The sequence below is a fragment of the Haemaphysalis longicornis genome, unplaced genomic scaffold (genome assembly GCF_048455015.1).
Source record: "Haemaphysalis longicornis isolate Haplotype H1 unplaced genomic scaffold, Haemaphysalis longicornis Haplotype H1 scaffold_9, whole genome shotgun sequence".
NCBI classification, from domain to species: domain Eukaryota; kingdom Metazoa; phylum Arthropoda; class Arachnida; order Ixodida; family Ixodidae; genus Haemaphysalis; species Haemaphysalis longicornis.
The window spans coordinates 52,103,624-52,121,410 of NW_027526460.1; the positions used below are offsets into that span (position 1 = coordinate 52,103,624).

Consider the following 17,787-nt stretch of genomic DNA (forward strand, 5'->3'; position numbering starts at 1 on the left):
CGGCCTCACCAAGTCTTAGGCCACATCGAACCTTTGGCGCTTCAGTGCTCTCCACAAAAATCCGCTCTCCTAACTTTCACGCCCCCTCGTAGCAAGCCCCCTCCAAACCCCCCCATACAACTTTTTATACACTCTGACCCAATACCCCACACACAGCAAATTAGAGTATTAGGTCTAACCCTAACACACAGCAGATCACCCGCACTCACCCTCCAGCACGTAAAGAAATACGTTACCCAAACCACGCATCTCATTAGACGAATCGCCAGCAAACACCACGGCATCACGGAACAGGACCGCCTCCGTCTCGTACACAGTGTTCTACTCAACCTTATCTTGTACCACCTACCATACCTTAACCTTACATCTACCCAACTCGACTCACTTGATGCACTCCTCCGGAAGACGTATAGGCATGCACTCCTGCTTCCCCCTTACGCACCAACGCATCGCTTACTCGACCTCGGCATACACAACACCATAGGGGAGCACCTAGACCCCCACCGTGTCTCCCAACTCACGCGCCTCGCGTCCTCCCCTACAGGGCACTACATTCTCAACTCTATAAACGTACTACCACCCACCATTCCAATCCCCCCACTCCACATTCAACCTCACATCCGTAACAGCATCCGAATTCGCCCAATTCCTCGCCACATGCACCCAACTTTCCATACAGCTTGCCGACTAGCACGAGCCAACGCCCACGCCAAACTATACCCACCATCCCCATGCACACTATACACTGATGCCACACCCTACCCTCACAAACCTGCACACTGTGTAGCTGTTGTTGGCCATCACACATCACCAAACGTCACAGCGGCTACCATCCTAACTAGCAACACAACCACGGCGGAGGAGGCAGCCATTGCCCTTGCGCTCACCCAGCGCCCCACCCCCGAATTCGTCCTCTCTGACTGTCAGCAGGCCATCCGAAATTTTATTCGCGGTAACATCTCTCCCATGGCATTAAAAATTCTCTTAAAAAATCCTCCATCCGACATCGCGACCCCGCTGTGGACGCCAGCCCACACAGGCGTAGGCGCTAATGAAGTGGTGCACGTACGTGCTCGCGAACTAATTCACCGGGTCGCCATTTTCACTACACCTATACGCGATGCCCCTGCAGGCAAGCCAACCTCCCTCCTGCAATACAGGGATATTGCCCTGCACTACCGCCTTCTCCGCCACCGGTACCCACCCCCGCACCCACACCTCTCTCCGGAGGCAGGCCACATGCTGCGCATCCTACAAACACACACCTTCCCACACAGAACACAATTGATACACAGTCATCCACACCTCTTTACTGACCCTACCTGTCCAGCCTGCGGGGCACTCCACACTCACTACCATTCCCTCTGCGAATGCCAGAGTCAGGCCAAGTCCTCACCACCTCCCGGGCCCTGGCGGTCGCGACGGCCCTGTGGGCTTCCTCCACCTCCAATACCTGATCCCGATGGACAAAAAAACGTATGCCTTCTTCCCTTCCGTCGAAGCCTTTAGTGAATCAGGTGTCGGAAAGACCATGCCGAGGATGGCTTTCCTGATATTACTCCGTGAAATAATAGTTAACCGCATAAGCGACAGCCTAGACTTCCAACAACCAAGGAACAGGCTGGGTTTAGAAAAAGATACTCTACAATCGACCGCATCCAAACAACCAAGTGGTTGAAAGATGCGAGGGCATAATATACCGCTTTACACGGCATTTATAGACTATTGAAAAGCCTTTGATTCAGTAAACACTGCCCCATTCATGAATGCCTTATAGGACCAAGGGATAGAGGAGACCTACCCAAGGCTCCTAGACGACATATGTGAGAAATGTACAGTGCGCGTCAGACTTGTTTAGGGGAAGCGAGCGCACTGCTCTGGAGCGGGCTGGCGACATCGGCTGGTGGCGGCTGTGTTGGAAATAGTGTGCCGTTGTGCGCGCATAGATCTCGAACAGGGTAAGGCCGGTCGTCACTCCGCATGGGCCACTCTAACTTGCAGACGCCACCACCCACGAGGGGCTGTTGTCTTCCAAAGTGTCAGCTCTGAGGGGTGACGGGCCAAATAGACGTATCGTTTCACGCGGTGCAATCTCAGTGCAGGAAATTACTAAATCGTACAAAACTACCTGCGCTAATCTTCTTAATCTCACGCGTAGCAAACGAAAAGCAAGAAAAAAGAATGCACTGCAGCGCTTTCCTTCGAACCTTCTGCGCGATTACGTAACTGTCTGCGCTGATAATGCATCGTCGAAATTACGCGCCGGTCACCGCTTACGTCTGGCACTGCAGAACAGAAGCGCCCCTCACGGGAGGCGGCGTCAGCAGATTAGACTGGCCCATGCTAAACGACGACTGGCCCGAGCCTGTCCGAGATTTGCGCACGCGCAGTGGCAAGCTATCCCCAACCTAGCAACCTCCGCGAGTATGCTCCGGTGCAGCGCGCTCGCTTGCCCTAGACAAACTTAACGCACATTGTATGGGCAGGATAACCCGTCACAAGCAAAGCGACAAATTCCCGATCCGAAAGGGAGTGCGACAAGGAGATACCATCCCGCCAAAATTGTTCGCAGCGTATCTGGAGGGGGTATTTAAGAAGATTGACTCGGAAAACTTAGGTTAAAAGATAAACGGGGGATAGTTGAGCAGTTTAGGGTTTGCAGACTATAGTCTTTCTCAGTGAATCTGCAGAACAACTAAAAAAAATCAGATCAACAGAGAGCTTCACCGATAAATATGAATAAATCGAAAGTAATGATAAGTAAACATGCTGATTGCGTCTTTTTCAGCATAGGTAACGAAAAACTGGAACATGAATAAGATTATAACAACCTTGGCCAGGTGGTCAGTGCTGGTCCCAACCACGAAAAAGATGTGGCACAAAATAGAATGCGTTGGGATGCACTCGGCAAGCACTCGCAACTAATGAAAAGTAAGCTACCTCTATCCCTAAAGAGAAAAGTACCTGAAAATAAATGCACCTTGGCGATGTTGACACACGGAGCGGAAGCTTGGCGCCTTACTAAACAACTAGAAAGCAAACTTAGACCTGACCAACGGGAAATGTAGCGAATAGGAGTAAAGCTTAAGGACAAGAAACGAAGAACCTAAATAAGAGAGCAAACTCGAGTGGAATATAACATACTAGTTCAAATTTTAAAAAATTAGGAGGCTCACACTAACACGCAAGACTTGAAGGTATACCGAAGCTGTACGCAACCTTCACGACCATCACGACAGTTCCAGCTGATTTGCTTCTTCTTCACTGCCCCAATGACCTTTATTGTTGCTGTAAACTGTGAGCTTCCTTCTTGTTTTTTTTTTTTTTTTTTTCGAGTCTTTCTCGTTCCGAACAAGCATTGCCACGACTACGGCGAACGCTGGAGTCTTTCTCGTTCCGAGCAAGTGTTGCCACAATTACGGCGAACGCTGGAGGGTTTTCTTTTTGGCCCCTCTTTGACAATTTCTTAGGTGGGTATGCGTGGCTTGCAATTGCAAACGTGCGGCGATGACGCTGAGCGGTCGCCGCGAAACTCGTACACACGATCGCTCGGCATTTTTTTTTTAACTGCCGGGTGGTCGCCGCAATCTTGGCCAATCTCCCTACGTGGGTATGCTTGGCTTGACAAACGTGCGCAGGGGACGCTGGGCGGTCGTCGCGAGGCACGCATACACAAGCGCTAGGCCTTTTCTTCGCTTTGTTAACTACCGGGCGGTCGCCGCGAGGCCCACGCTCACGTGAACACGCTCGGTGATTTCTTGGAATTTTTAACTGCTGGCACGAAAAATTACAATTTAATAAAGAGCTTCCCTCTTAACAAAAAAAATGGACTTGGACTGGCCATTTAGTAAGACGAACTGACAACAGGTGGACCCCGAGGTTAACAGCATGAACACCGAGAGACGGGATTAGAAGAGGAGGAAGGCCATTAACTCGAAGGAGAGACGAAATAAGAAAATTAGGAGGCAAAGAAGGAGGGACACGGGCAGCGCAGGTCAGAAGCGGGTGGAGGTCAATGGGGGAGGCCTTCGTCCTGCACTGGACCTAATAGACTGTTCATGATGATTTCCTTGATTTGACCAAGAGTTGGCTCGTTGAAAAAAGTCCCGAAGGAAGTTTTTTTCAACGAGCCAGCTCCTGGTTCGTTAAGGAAAAGTCCTGTTAAAGGAGCTCAGGCTGTCAGTGATCTTAACGGCCACATAGAAGAATGTAGACGAGGGCCGGGCTGTAATGCAGTGAACTGGCCACTGGAGGACTATCCGAGTAACACAGTGGCTGCCGTGAGGCGGGTCTGGAAGTAAGGAAAGAAAGACAACTCGATGGAGGGATGAAATCACCGTTGTGCTTGCCATCGAAGCTTCGAGGCCATCAAGGCTGCAATCGGAAGACTCGTAGTCTTGTGAACCTTCCGTTTCAAGCGACCGCTCGGGACAACAGTTTAGGCGCCGTTAGAGCTCGTGTTTCACCTGCATAGCAGTTCGACGAATTAACGGGACACTGCAGTCAAAATACAAGTTGCTCTATCTCGATAGATTAGCTCACCGAGAACACGAACATACCCCTCTTACGAGTAGCTTCGTAAAAATAAGATAGAAAATAGCAAAAACATGAAGACAGGTGCCGCCGCCACTGGCAATACGACGCAACTTCCACCGGAAGTGGCTAAAACGTCTGGCGTGCGAAACATCTTTCCTGACTGCTACTGGATGGCGCTACTTATCCATACTTGGGGCGGTGGTACCGCTTTTCGATGAAGCTTGCGAGCTACGCACGAGCGGTTGGTTCGACGCCAACATTCGCGGGCCATCAATAGGAACATATGTTTTTCTTCAATAGGGACCGGGCGGCCGTTGTATGGCACCACCGTCGTTTCAGCGAACAGCGCCGCCCGTGGCGAACCGCTCGTCAGTGGAATGCCGGTGGCGGTCAGCGCAGCGTTGTTGTGCATGGCGTTCTGTCGTTTTTCTGCGGTGTGGCTGGCAAAGCGAACGTAACCCCACGTGCATTTTTCAGATCGGTAAATCTTGAGTGTGGATGTGACGTTTACGAGGCATGCCATGTGTGTTATTTACGCCCATGCTCAGTATTTACAAATAGCAGACGACGCTCAATGCGCCAAGCTGGAAGTCAAGCTGGAAGTGAAAGTTCGTTGCTTCAGGCAATTTTTTCATGCCTGCATGCAGTTTCGCGAATCCAGGAGTATATTGCCGCTAAATGCTCCCACAAAGCCGGTGTGTGCAACCGATCTAGGAATGCTGCGGCGCTGGCCTTTGGCAGTTGATGACGAAACGGCGCCGACGTCGTGCACAAGCGAAAGATAAAGTTGGAGGGTGTCTTCGAAGATTTACCTCAAAACAGAAATTGTGACGGACGACGCTTCCGTATCTTCATTACCTACGGCTGAAATGTGTTTAATTTCACAGAAATGCTCTTACTACAGTAATCGGGAATCGTTGATAGAATAAATACCGCATGATAGTAGAATGTTATTGCTTGTCGTGGAGAAGCATTGCTTTACAAGAATTGCAATGGTTGCTGGCTAGTTGGTAAATGCTTTTTCAAAAACCAATTCTTGCGTGGCTGAAGGACGCAAGACAGGAGGGTGCCCCAAAACCTGTACTCAGCTTCACAACTGAATGCTGCGGTCGGTTTACAAGCTGCATGCCACCTACGCTTGAAAAATCATGCACACCTCCGTCTAACGACGATGATGGTTTATCGCAAAGTTCTATCGTATGGGTTTCCTTGGTTGCCTTCTGGATTTAAACTTTGACTAGTTAAGCGTGGAATTTGACCAGCAGGCAGTTTGTTCTTTTGATCGCAGCGTCTTTGACTTTGACCATTTCCCATTCGATTTCGCACGAAGAAAGCTTTGTGTTCAACCATGATAATCATTAGACGGAGGGCTAGATGATTTTGCTGTTTAATTTTGAACTTCCATACCCCCTCTCCAAATCTAAACTTTTTCCAGCGTGTCGGAAATGTGTCTGTGGTGGAGGACTCGGGCTCATGCACCCATATCTGAGGCAACTAATCGCGCGTTTTTGGTGTCTTCACCAGGCATTACACGATTTTTTTAGGTACTCTGTAAAGAATACTTAAGCAATAAAAAACACCGGCTGATGTTAACACTGCCACATTTTTTAACTATCAGTGCCACCCTTTATTCTACGCAGGTGTTAAAACGGGAAGGGGAGGAGGGATGGTTTGTAGCTTGGGCTGTTGAGTTGGTGAATAACTTTGGCTCTTGATAAAATGACCACCACAAACGTGGGATTTCCACTTCGGCTTTCAGGCTCCCATGCTGTCACAGTGTCGTTCACCAAAACCGAAGGTACAAAGCTCACGGTTACAGAAAGTGTAAACTACCGCAACATTTCTACGGCTACACGGTAATCCATCTAGTATGCAGGTGCCTTTCTATTTAAAGCACACGTATCGAGGTATCCCAGCGCTAAGGCTGGCGTGGAAACCGTAGTCATTGAAACCAGTGAAGATAATTTAAAGTGGTAGAAGTGAATTCTAATATTGCTAAAAGTTTTATTCCTATTCAGATCGCGCAAAGCCAGGCGCAGAGTGCTGCAAAAAGCGCTCGTGTCAATGTAGCCCTTCCCCAACCTTACAAGCACCCAATAGGTTTGCGTAGCCGTTAGTGCATTTAAGAAGAAAATAATACTAATAATAGCAGTTTTATTCGTACTCAGAACGGGTGGAGCCATGCGCAGATCGCTGCAAAAAGCGCTCATGCCATTGCAGCCGATACCCAACTTTAGACGCGTCCGACAAGTTTACGTAGTCATTACTGCATCTAAGAACCCAACACATCTGTTTAGACTTCGTTTCATCTCACATGTCTGCTCACAACGCCACCAAAACATACGAAGCACCGAAGCAAACACGACAAAAACAACGGGAGGCTGTGTAGTTCAATGCACCGGCTCATTCCACTGACGAGGGGAGCGCCGAGTGGTGGCGCCACCCGTCCAGCTGCCCGGTCCCTATAGCGCGCCAATGCTGATCACAAGTCACATGAAAAAAACATTTTGCTTTGCGGCCCGGAGAAGCAAAAAGACGTGGTAGTTCGGGAAATCTCGACTGCTTCGACCGAAGCTGACCATACAGGTCGGGTACGTGGTAGCTTCATATTTGGTTGCGTCTATGTTGCTATACATCACCGCTGCCTGCTTGCTTCCGGTTCATCGTGACGCGAACAGTCGCTGTTGGTGTCATGTTTGATCAGCGTTGTACCAGCGATTTTTTTAGCAATTAAGGCCTCTTTATCACCGAATCAACGCTAAAATGGCCTTGGGAAGGTCAGACTTTCGTTGGAAACAAACTTGCTGGTAGGGCGACGGCATGCCCAAGGACCGGTAGAACAGGTGAAAATGTAGGTAGTGACGGGAATGCGCCTTCCGCATCCTTCAAGGCGGTGCACGCCCCATAGCCGTTCGTCTGAAGTTACAGGCAAAAAACTGGCAGCAGAAAGAACGTTACAGCAGCTCAAGGCCCTTTTTCGCCATCTGTCGAACCGAACCAGCTAACAATATAGTGAAACCAAAATATTACCCTTCACTATTTACGTTGTTATTACACTTACCCTCGTTTTTTTAAACTTGTAAGACAATCACGGTGAGCCGCCTTCACTTCGGAGGCCAAGCAGGCGAACGGCGCAGTGAACGTGACGCTATGCTCAATCAAATAAAATACCCGATTGTGGAATAGCTACTGTCCCAAGTTCCCAGTATTTAGAAAATTTATTGCCCTTCATTTTCATGCTTCTAACGAAGGAACTTTTTTGTGTTACTTTGCATCGAAAAGCTGCTACCTTGCAACACGACCACGTGGCACTGTTCTGACGAGGCTCCGCACCAAACTGCGCAACAAGATTAAAAGCTCCCAATTTCATTCCTTCAACGTAAAAATGCACAAATTTCTCACTACTAACGTCAAAAAATGTTTGGATGCACCTCTCCGACAAAAAAGAGAAAGTAACAAAAATTAAAATCAAGGACGCGGACGTGACTGATACCAGCTGCATAGCGACAGCATTTAACGACTACTTCTCTTCTGTCTTTGTGTGAACGGGTGACACCCCTCCTGATTTTCATGCGAACAATCTCGAACTGCCAGACAATTGATCATAACACAGGAAGAAATTTTCACAGCTCTCCTTCATCTTGGCATAAAAAAATCGGCTGGGCCGGATGAAATGCCTAATGCTTTTTTTTATCGGTATGCCGAGTGGTGTTCCAAATACTTAGGCTTAATATTTAGGGAAAGCTTGTTGCAAGGATAAGAGTAGATTGGAAGAAGAGAAAATTGGTACCCATTCATAAATGGGGTGATAAATATGACGTGAAAAACTACCGCCCCATTTCATTGTTATGTGCAGCCGGCAAAGTTATGGAACACTTCCTTTTCAAACATTTAAGTTCTTTTTTGGAGAGTAACCACTTTTTTTCACAAAATCAACACGGTTTCCGGCAAAGCTTTTCAACCACAACGCAGTTAATTCACACTACTGATGACTTCCTCAAAACACTTGAAAAAGGTGGACAAATTGAGGCGATTTTTTTCGAGTTCGAAAAAGCTTTCGATCGAGTTTCTCATTCTCACTTGATGTTTAAAATTCGCCGAATCCTAACTAAGGAAAGCATTCTTCGATGGCTTGATTCTTATCTATCTCACCGATACCAACACGTTCAGATAGCCGATAGAAATTTTACTTCTGCATTTCAATGTACCGCAGGGCTCCGTCTTAGGACCACTTTTATTTTTTATTTATCTAAACGACATGTCCTCCGAATCTACCGTGCGGTGTCGTTTTTTCGCGGATGACGGCGTTGCGTACCTGCCCATTCAATCAAGAACAGATTACGCCGCCCTAAATGAATACTTATCGGTCATTAAAGCATGGTGTAACTCCTGGAAAATGAGCCTCATCATACCAAAGTGCGCCAAGATAACCATAACGCGTAAAAAAAAAAAACCTTGGAATTCACGTACATGTTAAACAACACTGCTATAACAACCGTTAACCAGTACAAATGCCTTGGACTGACCATCACTTCTAATTTGAGCTGGAAAACGCATATCGAAGGTATAACATCAGCAGCACTACGGCGATTGTGGTTCTTAAGGCATCGCATGAGACACTGTACCAGCAAAACAAAACTAGTCGCTTACATTTCATTGGTACGCCCATTGTTGGAATATGCTGACGTCTTATGGGATCCTCACACACAAACAGAAAAACACTTGCTTGAACGAATCCAAAATAAAATACAGTAGACACGTTTCAGTCACGGAACTCCGTAATAGATTCGGTCTTCCCCCATTAGAGTCCCATAGAAAGCTACATCGCATAAAATTCCCGTATAACATAGTCAACGGACACTCAGGACTCGCCTTTCACACTTACATGCGGTACAATACATCGCGAAAAACGCGGAACGAGCATGACAAAACCATAGCAATGCCGCTTACAAAAACAAATTATCGGCGATATTTTTTCTTTCCACGAATGAATTCCGATTGGAATGAACTACCCCATGACGTCACCAGCATTGCAGCGCCAGACGCATTCTTATCAGCTGCCACTGCCTGTTCGTACTAAAAGTTGTCTGGTCACATGTGCAGGTTTAGATTCCTCTTATCATGCTTTTCCACTTCGTGTTGTGAACAAAACGTGGATAGTATTTCGGTGCCGCTCTTTTGTTGCTCCTGTAACCCGAGAACGTACATGTCCCACGCAATCCTGTTATGTGGTGATTTTATTTCTGCACCGTGAACTGTACTGTGTTACGTGGCTGCAAGTATGCAAGTTTGTATAACTCCTGCCTTGGCCACCAAGAGGTGGCTGGCCGTATGTATTAAATAAATAAATAAAAATAACTCAGATCACAAGGAAAGTGTTAGGACAGACAATACAAACAAATATTTACGTGTTGCACAGGGGGACTAGCAACCAGATTGATTGATTGATTGATTGCAGGTTTTAACGGGCCGACGCAACTCAGGCGATGACGCGCGCCGTAGTGGAGGGCTCCGGATTAATTTTGACCACCTGGGACCTTTAACGTGTGCCGAAATCTCGTACACACGGGCGTTTTTGCTTTTCGCCTCCATGAGGAAAGCGGCCGCCGCGGCCGGGAATCGAACCCGCGACCTCGTGCTCAGTAGCGCAAGGGACTAGCAATCAGCCTTATGAAGATGGACATTATATTTGCACAGACGTGAAAAGGAATCCCGCGAGTGACCCCCTTTGATGCGAGAGGTTTGAGAAGTTACACCAAGGTATTGAAAGTTCATCTTTTCGCGTGTCCCCTCGTTTTCTTTTGAACCTATTCTGATAACTCATGGTCTTTTATTAAAGCAGTAACGTTTGCCTTATCACGACACGCTGCGTGTAACCCAAAATAACTCCTGCAGGACGATGCCATTTAGCCGGCTGTAGTCTTTCATAGCACATAAAGGTGTTCACGGCGCGTCGAGATGCCTCGCTGAGCACAAACAGCAGTTTATTCCGTATGTGCCAAGAATAATGCCCAATTTGACCGAAATCCAAGGTACGCATCATATTTCCGGCCTCATTCCCCTGGTGGAGTTAAAGTCATGAGCCATTCCACTCTTTGAAAGTGGATTACATGCGCAGATTTTTTGCACATGACACAGAGGTGAGCGATAATTAAGGCGAAAGGTGTGAGAAAATTTGATTTCTTCTGAGTGTTGGCCAGGGTCATGCTCATCGAACGACACGTGCGCAAACGCACACTTGTTTATTTTGGCTCTACACATCGCGAAAATGGTGCCTATCGATGACAAATATACTCAAAATGAAAATCCAAGCAATGATACGTATAAGCTTGAGGTCTAAGTGATGTTTTTATCTTGCAAATGGTGCCTATCACTGGCTAATCTACTGAAATTCATATTCAAGAGGTGAGACGTATAAGCTTGAGGTCCAAATTATGTTTTGAACGGTGTGCGAATTTGGTGGTGACCACGTACTACTACAGCGCAGACATCGGGACGTATGTTGTCCAACACCTCTCGCAGTTCAGAGACCCATAAACATCGGCGGCTTTTGCTTTCGGACCCCCCCCCCCCCCCTCACAAAAAAAAAAAAAAAAAGAAACCCTAGCCGTATAAGCTTCGCGTAAAACTCAGCCGTCAACATCATCAGAGAACCACCACCACCCCTTCCCCGTTCCTACCATCATCAGCCTCATCATCATCATCATCAACAACAACAACAACAACAACAACAGCAACAACAGCAGCACCTGCGGCAGCGGCAGCCACATGTTACAATTTTGGGGGTTTTTGGGTACGTCCGTGCGAACCACAGCTGTCATGGACCCCTGCCTCCTGTCTTCTCACATAATCTCCACCCTGTTGACGCTTTAATCTCACAGTCACCCGTATTCGTGGCACCAGGAGTGGGCAAACTGGAAAAAAATGAAGATAAAAAAAAGTCCGCCAAACTTCCTCGCGCTTAGAGCCCCTAAATAAGCTCCTCGCGCTCATGCCAGCGCGGAAAGTCTAAAGTCTGCGCAGCCAAAAGAGAAGGGTGTTGCGCAGGATTCACTCCCGCGCATTTGTGGAAGCAAGCAGGGGTGGCCGTGGAGATACGCAGGCGACACGAGTCTAATGGGCGCCCGCGTGATGTACGGTCAACGCGTCGGCGCGGTTCCGAGCCGGCAGGACTCGATGCTTATCGCGTCTCAGGCCCGCGCCGGAGATAGAACACCTGTCGGCGTCCGCGTGGGACGGCGTGGGCACCCATTCGTGGTCCTGCTTGACTGGACAGCGAGTCGGACACGGGCCTAATGAGGACGCAGCGCCTTTTGTTTATGCTCGAGCCATGGGCGTTTGTTGGGCATCCCCGCATCCCACCCCTGCGCGGCAGCTGAGCAGCCTCCACGTCTGCGAGTTGCCTGTGTCCGGCGCCTACAGCGGCCTTCTGCTCCGCTTGCAATCTGACACGGTGAGTTTGTGCACCCCCGTCGCTCAGGGCGTCCATTTTGCGGAAAGAGATATTAGGAGGCGAGTATAGCGAGTTCAACTTTTTTTTCTTTTGTTTTTTATTTTTGCTGAGCGGGGAAACAATTCGAGCGAGTGACTTCTCTGTTAGAATTCCGAAAGGTAGGAGCAATTTCCAAATGAAGGAGAATATGTTTGAGTACTGGTAAAAGCGAAGTGTTCGTACAAAAAAAAAGCTTATAAACAATTGATTTCTGTTTCGATAAGAAAGATTGGGACATAAATTGCAAATGGAAATAAAGGTATCACCCTCAGCTCGCCGCCAATCTTTAGACGTGTAACTTCGTTACTGCGATCCAGAAAGATTGTTAGTCCATCAGTTTATTTATTTATTTATTTATTTGTTTCTTTGTTTGTTTATTTATTTGTCTCACCAAACAAACTCTACGAAAACATTAGCCTTCAAGATATGGGTTTGTCTTATTCTACGTTTTGCAAATTATCACATATCAATTTTAATTTAATTGAGTTCAATTTTCACGTGGATGGGAGCGCTATTGCCGGCAGTGGCGCGGTGCAAATAATAATAAGGCCGTTGACGACGATGCAAGCGGTTAAAGCCGGCTCTAATTGAATAAGCTCGAATTATCAATCTTCTATAGCCGTACATAGAGTATATGCCTGAGGCTATATTGCCGATATCAATCCAGGTCACTTTATCGCGAGCAATAAAATTTACACTCGGCTATTTATTATCTCATCGAGCTATTGTTGTCGAATGCATTAGGTTGGCACTGGAAGTTCGCTCCTACCTATATGTTTATAGACATGCAAATATGCACATGATTATTGTTTGGTCATACACTGCGGGAAGGCCTGTTTCCCTGGAGATATTTGCTCTTCATCAACATCTAACTGAGCTCGCTAATGCAGTGCCTGAGCTTCATTCTCGTCAGAAACGCGTATCCCCACCACATTGGCGGGACTTATACGACTATGCACCCCGATACCGAAATACTTTCATCAGACCGCAGCGCCAGTATAGAGTCTCCTTTTCTCGCTCAACAACAGTATCGCCGAACCCAAGCGGCACCTCGGGAAACGTTCGCGATATCTCCAGGTCGCCCGAGTGACTCACACGTCTACTCGGGTTCATCCCACTTATCTTCCCCGAACCGGCGTGCGCATCCATTTCTGTCTTCATGCTCCTCCGGCGCATCGAAACTCGCTGCCTTCCCATCAGACCGGCGGAGAACTTTGCAGCGACGGCGTGGTGCCGCGAAGCACAAAGCACACCGCCCGAGAAGCCACGGGTCCCACTTTGGTGGCGCGCGTACATTGCGCATGCGCCCTCACCCCCTCCTTTGTGGCTGCATCATCTCGCGCTTCTCTTAATGCTGCGCCTTATCTCTTTCTTTTGAAGTATCCCCGCTGGGCAATATACCCTCGATAGTGCTCGATATCAACGCTTACGTGCAAGCGCCATCCGGAGGCTTTTATCCAGAACACCGTTAATGCGGCCTGTAAATGGGAAATAGACTCAGATGCGGCTGGAAGGAACACGGGGCGAAAGAGAAAGAGAGAGAAACGCCAGCGTTTTCTCTGGGATCTATTACCCGAACTTGTATTATTGAAGCCCCTTGCCATCGGCCCCGCGTCGGTCCTCCTTGGGCGAGACGCGGCTGAGGCTAGACCAAAGACGACAGAGCGGGGACTATGGCAGCCACTAGCAGCAGCAGCAGAAGCAACGACATTTTCTTTCCTTTTTTCCCCCCGGCCAGCGCGCGGACCAGTGTCTCCGTGGCGCCAGTTCCATTAGTGCGTCGAAGGCCCCGCGACGAGGACGTCGACGGGCTGGCTCGGTCAAGCGGCCGACAATGGTTTCGCTTTGCCCCCATCCTCGACTCTCTCCCCGTCTCGTCCTCTCCCCCTCGAGGGAGTCGACGCCGGCGCGTGTTCTTTCCTCAATGGGCGGTGGTGGTGGCGGCGGCCGTCGGCTTTCCTACCTGGCGCTGCCTTCAGCCGGCCGCCCAAAACGACGCTGACCGCCCGGTGGTTATCCAATCTTGTTTGTACTCCTGCTAGATAACGCCCGCCTTCCGCGCACTGCTGCCGCCGATGACGACGACCCAGCGAGTTCGTCCTTCGCCTCTCCCGTCCATCCGTCTTCGCGCGACATAGGCCCAGCTGGCCTTTTCCTACTTTCTTTTCTCTCCGTCTGTAGTTTTCCTCGGCACTTCTCGTTCTCTTGTCCGCTGTGGGAAACGGGGAAACGCGCGAGACCTCCTTAGCTTGGTGCATTGATTGGCATCTGTGTTTCCGGCGCCAGGCGTCTCTCTTAATTGTTTCAGGGCACCGTCTCTAGCACGAATGGGTGACTGGTTCAGCGCGCGCTGTCTTGCGCACGGCGCGCCTAACTAGACTAAACTGTGGCGAGGGCCGGGAGGGGGGGGGGGGGGGGGGGTGAGAACGCGCTGAGTGCTCGCTCTAGACCGCTCAATCTTCGGGGGCGCGGGGCGTTAATTCCACACGACCACACGTGAGATGATGGTCGCTGTTGTCGAAAGAGTGCTCAAGTTTAGTGCAAAGTACTAGTGCTTCCAGCTTAACCGGCGCTTATAGCTCGCATCAGATGACGTGTCACTAGAGCCATAGATGGCTTGGACATGCTGCATCAGTATCTATTGTAATTGATCTGAATTGCAATTTCTTTCGTTCTTTCTGGTGATGCGCGAAAAGTATAGAAAAGCAAAAGAAAAATCCAACCCCCCTTTTAAAGAGAAAGATGGGTAAAACACGAAGCTGCTTGGATAATGTCCGTATGGCGCAATCGGATAGACGTCGGCTTTCAACGCGAAGGACGCAGGTATAATTCCGACCACGGAAAGCGTTTTTTTTTTTTTAAAAACGATAGTCGTTCCTGGGTCTACCTGTCAGTCCTTCCATTCGGATTTCCGGCTAAAAGTTGAACGTATACTAGAACGAAAGGTTTATTCAGGCCAGAATTTACCAAAGCACTAAATTTGAAAACACACTACACACTCATCAACATTGTTAAAAAACGAAGCAGAACATAAATATGCAAGAGTATTCGAACTGTTCTTTCATTAAATATACACGGCTGCTTGATTTTTGCGATAGGAAATAAAAAAAAATAGGCGTTAAGACAATGTCTCGACCCAAAGGTGGCTCGTGTCTTGTGGCACTGTTTCAGATGTTCCAAGTTCAACAGCAACAAAAGGTTCCAGCAGATGGCACGAGAAGCGCGGGAAAATTTAACTGACTTTGGCGAACCTCCTCCTTGCTTATCGTGGGAAGAGCGAGAGAGAGGGGAGGAACGTAAGAGGTGGGCAGGAGAGAGAAGACAGACATTTACGGGGCTGAGGCAACATATGACTACCGTCTTTCGACGACATTTGCAGTGAAGTGAGCAGACAGGCGGCCAATTCTTTCTTGGGGGGGCTTGATGTGCCTAAGATTATCATCATCGTTTTGATAAGCCAATTTTTTGTAAAGTTGGCTTTCCTGTAATGCGTTTTTTGGCGCGACATCGAACACGTTGGTGAGGCGCAGAAAGCTTCACTTTAAAAATTTAGAAACATAATGGGAGAGAAGTGCGCCGGTGGTTTGCCGTTATTTTCTGACGGAGCTGTATCCGGCTCGCCTGACAAACGATGCAGGCTAGGTGGTTCTAAAAGAATCAGTTGGTTAATATTGTTATTCTATACCGACCTACTTCAGTCCATCTCAAAACCTGGATGTCGCTTCGGAGAGAAAGAAATCATGCACCCCTCCGTCAAACGATGACGATGGTTGAACGCGAAGCTTTCTCCTGACGGACTCTTTGGTTGTCGTCCAAGTTTTCCAAACCGCTTCGACCATGTCAGCTGTCTATATTTGCGTGTGCAGAACTGTGTAGTGTATTTCTTGTCTCCAAACTTGTTTATGTTCTGCAGGTCCTTAGTTGCGCACGAAAAAACGTTCAAGCATTTCACAGAGTGTTGGCTACCTTCGTATGGCGATCCAAGTGGGAGCCCATGCGCCGCGATAACCTCTTCCTCCCGTTAAAGGGGCACTGACACAAAATTTTGAAGGCGAGATAACTAGGAAGATAGATTGGTGGGAACACATTTACATCATCTGCAAAATATCAGCGGCGAATACAGCCTAGAACATATTTAAAATCAATTTTAAAGTGTGCGAAACGCAACCGAGCAGCCAGCAGAGGACCACGCGCAATCGACATCCCGAGGATATATTGTAAATAAACAACGTCCAAACACGTCACGAGTTTGTGTTTGCCGCTTTCGCACTGCCGGCGTTTTCCGCCGGCTCGCCCGGCTCGCCGCTCCAATCGGAGGGCCGGAGGGCGGAGCTTCTGCTCTCGAGAACGAACGACCCGATCGTTGGCGGCGGAGGCGCCGTGATTTCGTCAGCTCATCGGGCAGCTGGCCGTGACCAAAGTTCTACAGCGATTCCAGGCACCCTGTTTCGGAAACGGAAAAAATGGTCCCGGAAAAAATGGTCCCGGAAAAAATGGTCCCGGAGAAAATGGTCCCGGAAAAAATGGTCCCGGAAAAAATGGTCCCAGTGACCATCTAGGAAAAAATGGTCCCATGGCCCAGCCAACGTGTTTCCCTTCAAGTTAGTCCGATCTGAACTTTGTTGCAGTTTGATATGGTCCCTTTGCGTTTGAGCTAAATGTTTGACAAAGAGATGGAATGCTTTAATATTCCTATAAGGGGCCGAAATTAACGCCTTTGGAGGCTAAAATCTAACAAAGAAAATTGGGTAGACAGACAGACGGACGGACGGACGCTTTGATGGATGGATGGATGGATGGATGGAGATGGATGGATGGATGGATGGATGGATGGATGGATGGATGGATGGATGGATGGATGGATGGATGGATGGTAGGGATGAGCATGGATTAAACATTTTAATGCAAGTAATTGGATTAAAACCAAACAAGCAACTGCGAGGCCTGGAACCGTCGGTTTAGTAGCTTAGTCGAACACAGCCATCTCAATGTCCGGAAGGTCATAGAAGCTCTACGACGCTGCGAGGTTTTGTCAGTATCGGTGAAAATTGCACAAGAAGCCGTGGGAGCTCCATCAAAGAAGCTCACAGCGTCGTCCCTGGTCTAGGACATTTCGGTGCAAGGCATATCGGTGCAGGACGTTTCGGTGCAGATGTTTCGGTGTACGGATATTTCGGTGTACGTACATATCGGTGTATGAATACCGTTTCGCTGCACGGATACCTCCGTGCGCAAACATTTCGGCGACCGAATTATCGTGTGATTGCTTGTTTGAAACAGCCGTTATATTTTTATTTTCGCTTAACATGGGTTGTAGACAACAATCTAGCACAGCGCTTGCATTTTTAGATTGGTGCCGTCTTCAATTTTTTCCAGGTATTTTTAGGAACTGAACATTTGTATATTTTTCTTTAATACCTCGTTCATTTTAGCAAGACAGACGTTCTTGGTTCGATTAACCGGCTTTACTCGAACACGACTTTTTCGTACCTTGGCTTCGGGACCAATTTTTCCGGGACCATTTTTTCCTACCTTGGATTTGGGACCATTTTTTCCGGGACCATTTCTTCCGGGACCATTTTTTCCAGGACCATTTTTTCCGGGACCATTTTTTCCGGGACCATTTTTTCCTACACCCCTCTGTTTCTATTACTGTTCATTACCATTGGATGCGAAAACGCGCCGGAGGCAAGAAAAGCCCACTGAGCTAACCGCACGGTCGCTGTGCAGACGGCGGCCACGGCCGCGAAGTGGCCCAG

The 17,787-nt window shown here is 48.4% G+C and overlaps 1 protein-coding gene and 1 pseudogene across 1 annotated transcript in view; one reads left to right on the plus strand and one right to left on the minus strand.

Moving 5' to 3' along the window:
* The window catches only part of LOC144152624 (uncharacterized), a 324,401-nt gene that overhangs the window by 281,446 nt on the left and 25,168 nt on the right, over nucleotides 1-17,787 (minus strand). The window lies entirely within an intron of this gene.
* The window catches only part of LOC144153183 (uncharacterized), a 37,189-nt pseudogene continuing 34,556 nt past the window's right edge, over nucleotides 15,155-17,787 (plus strand).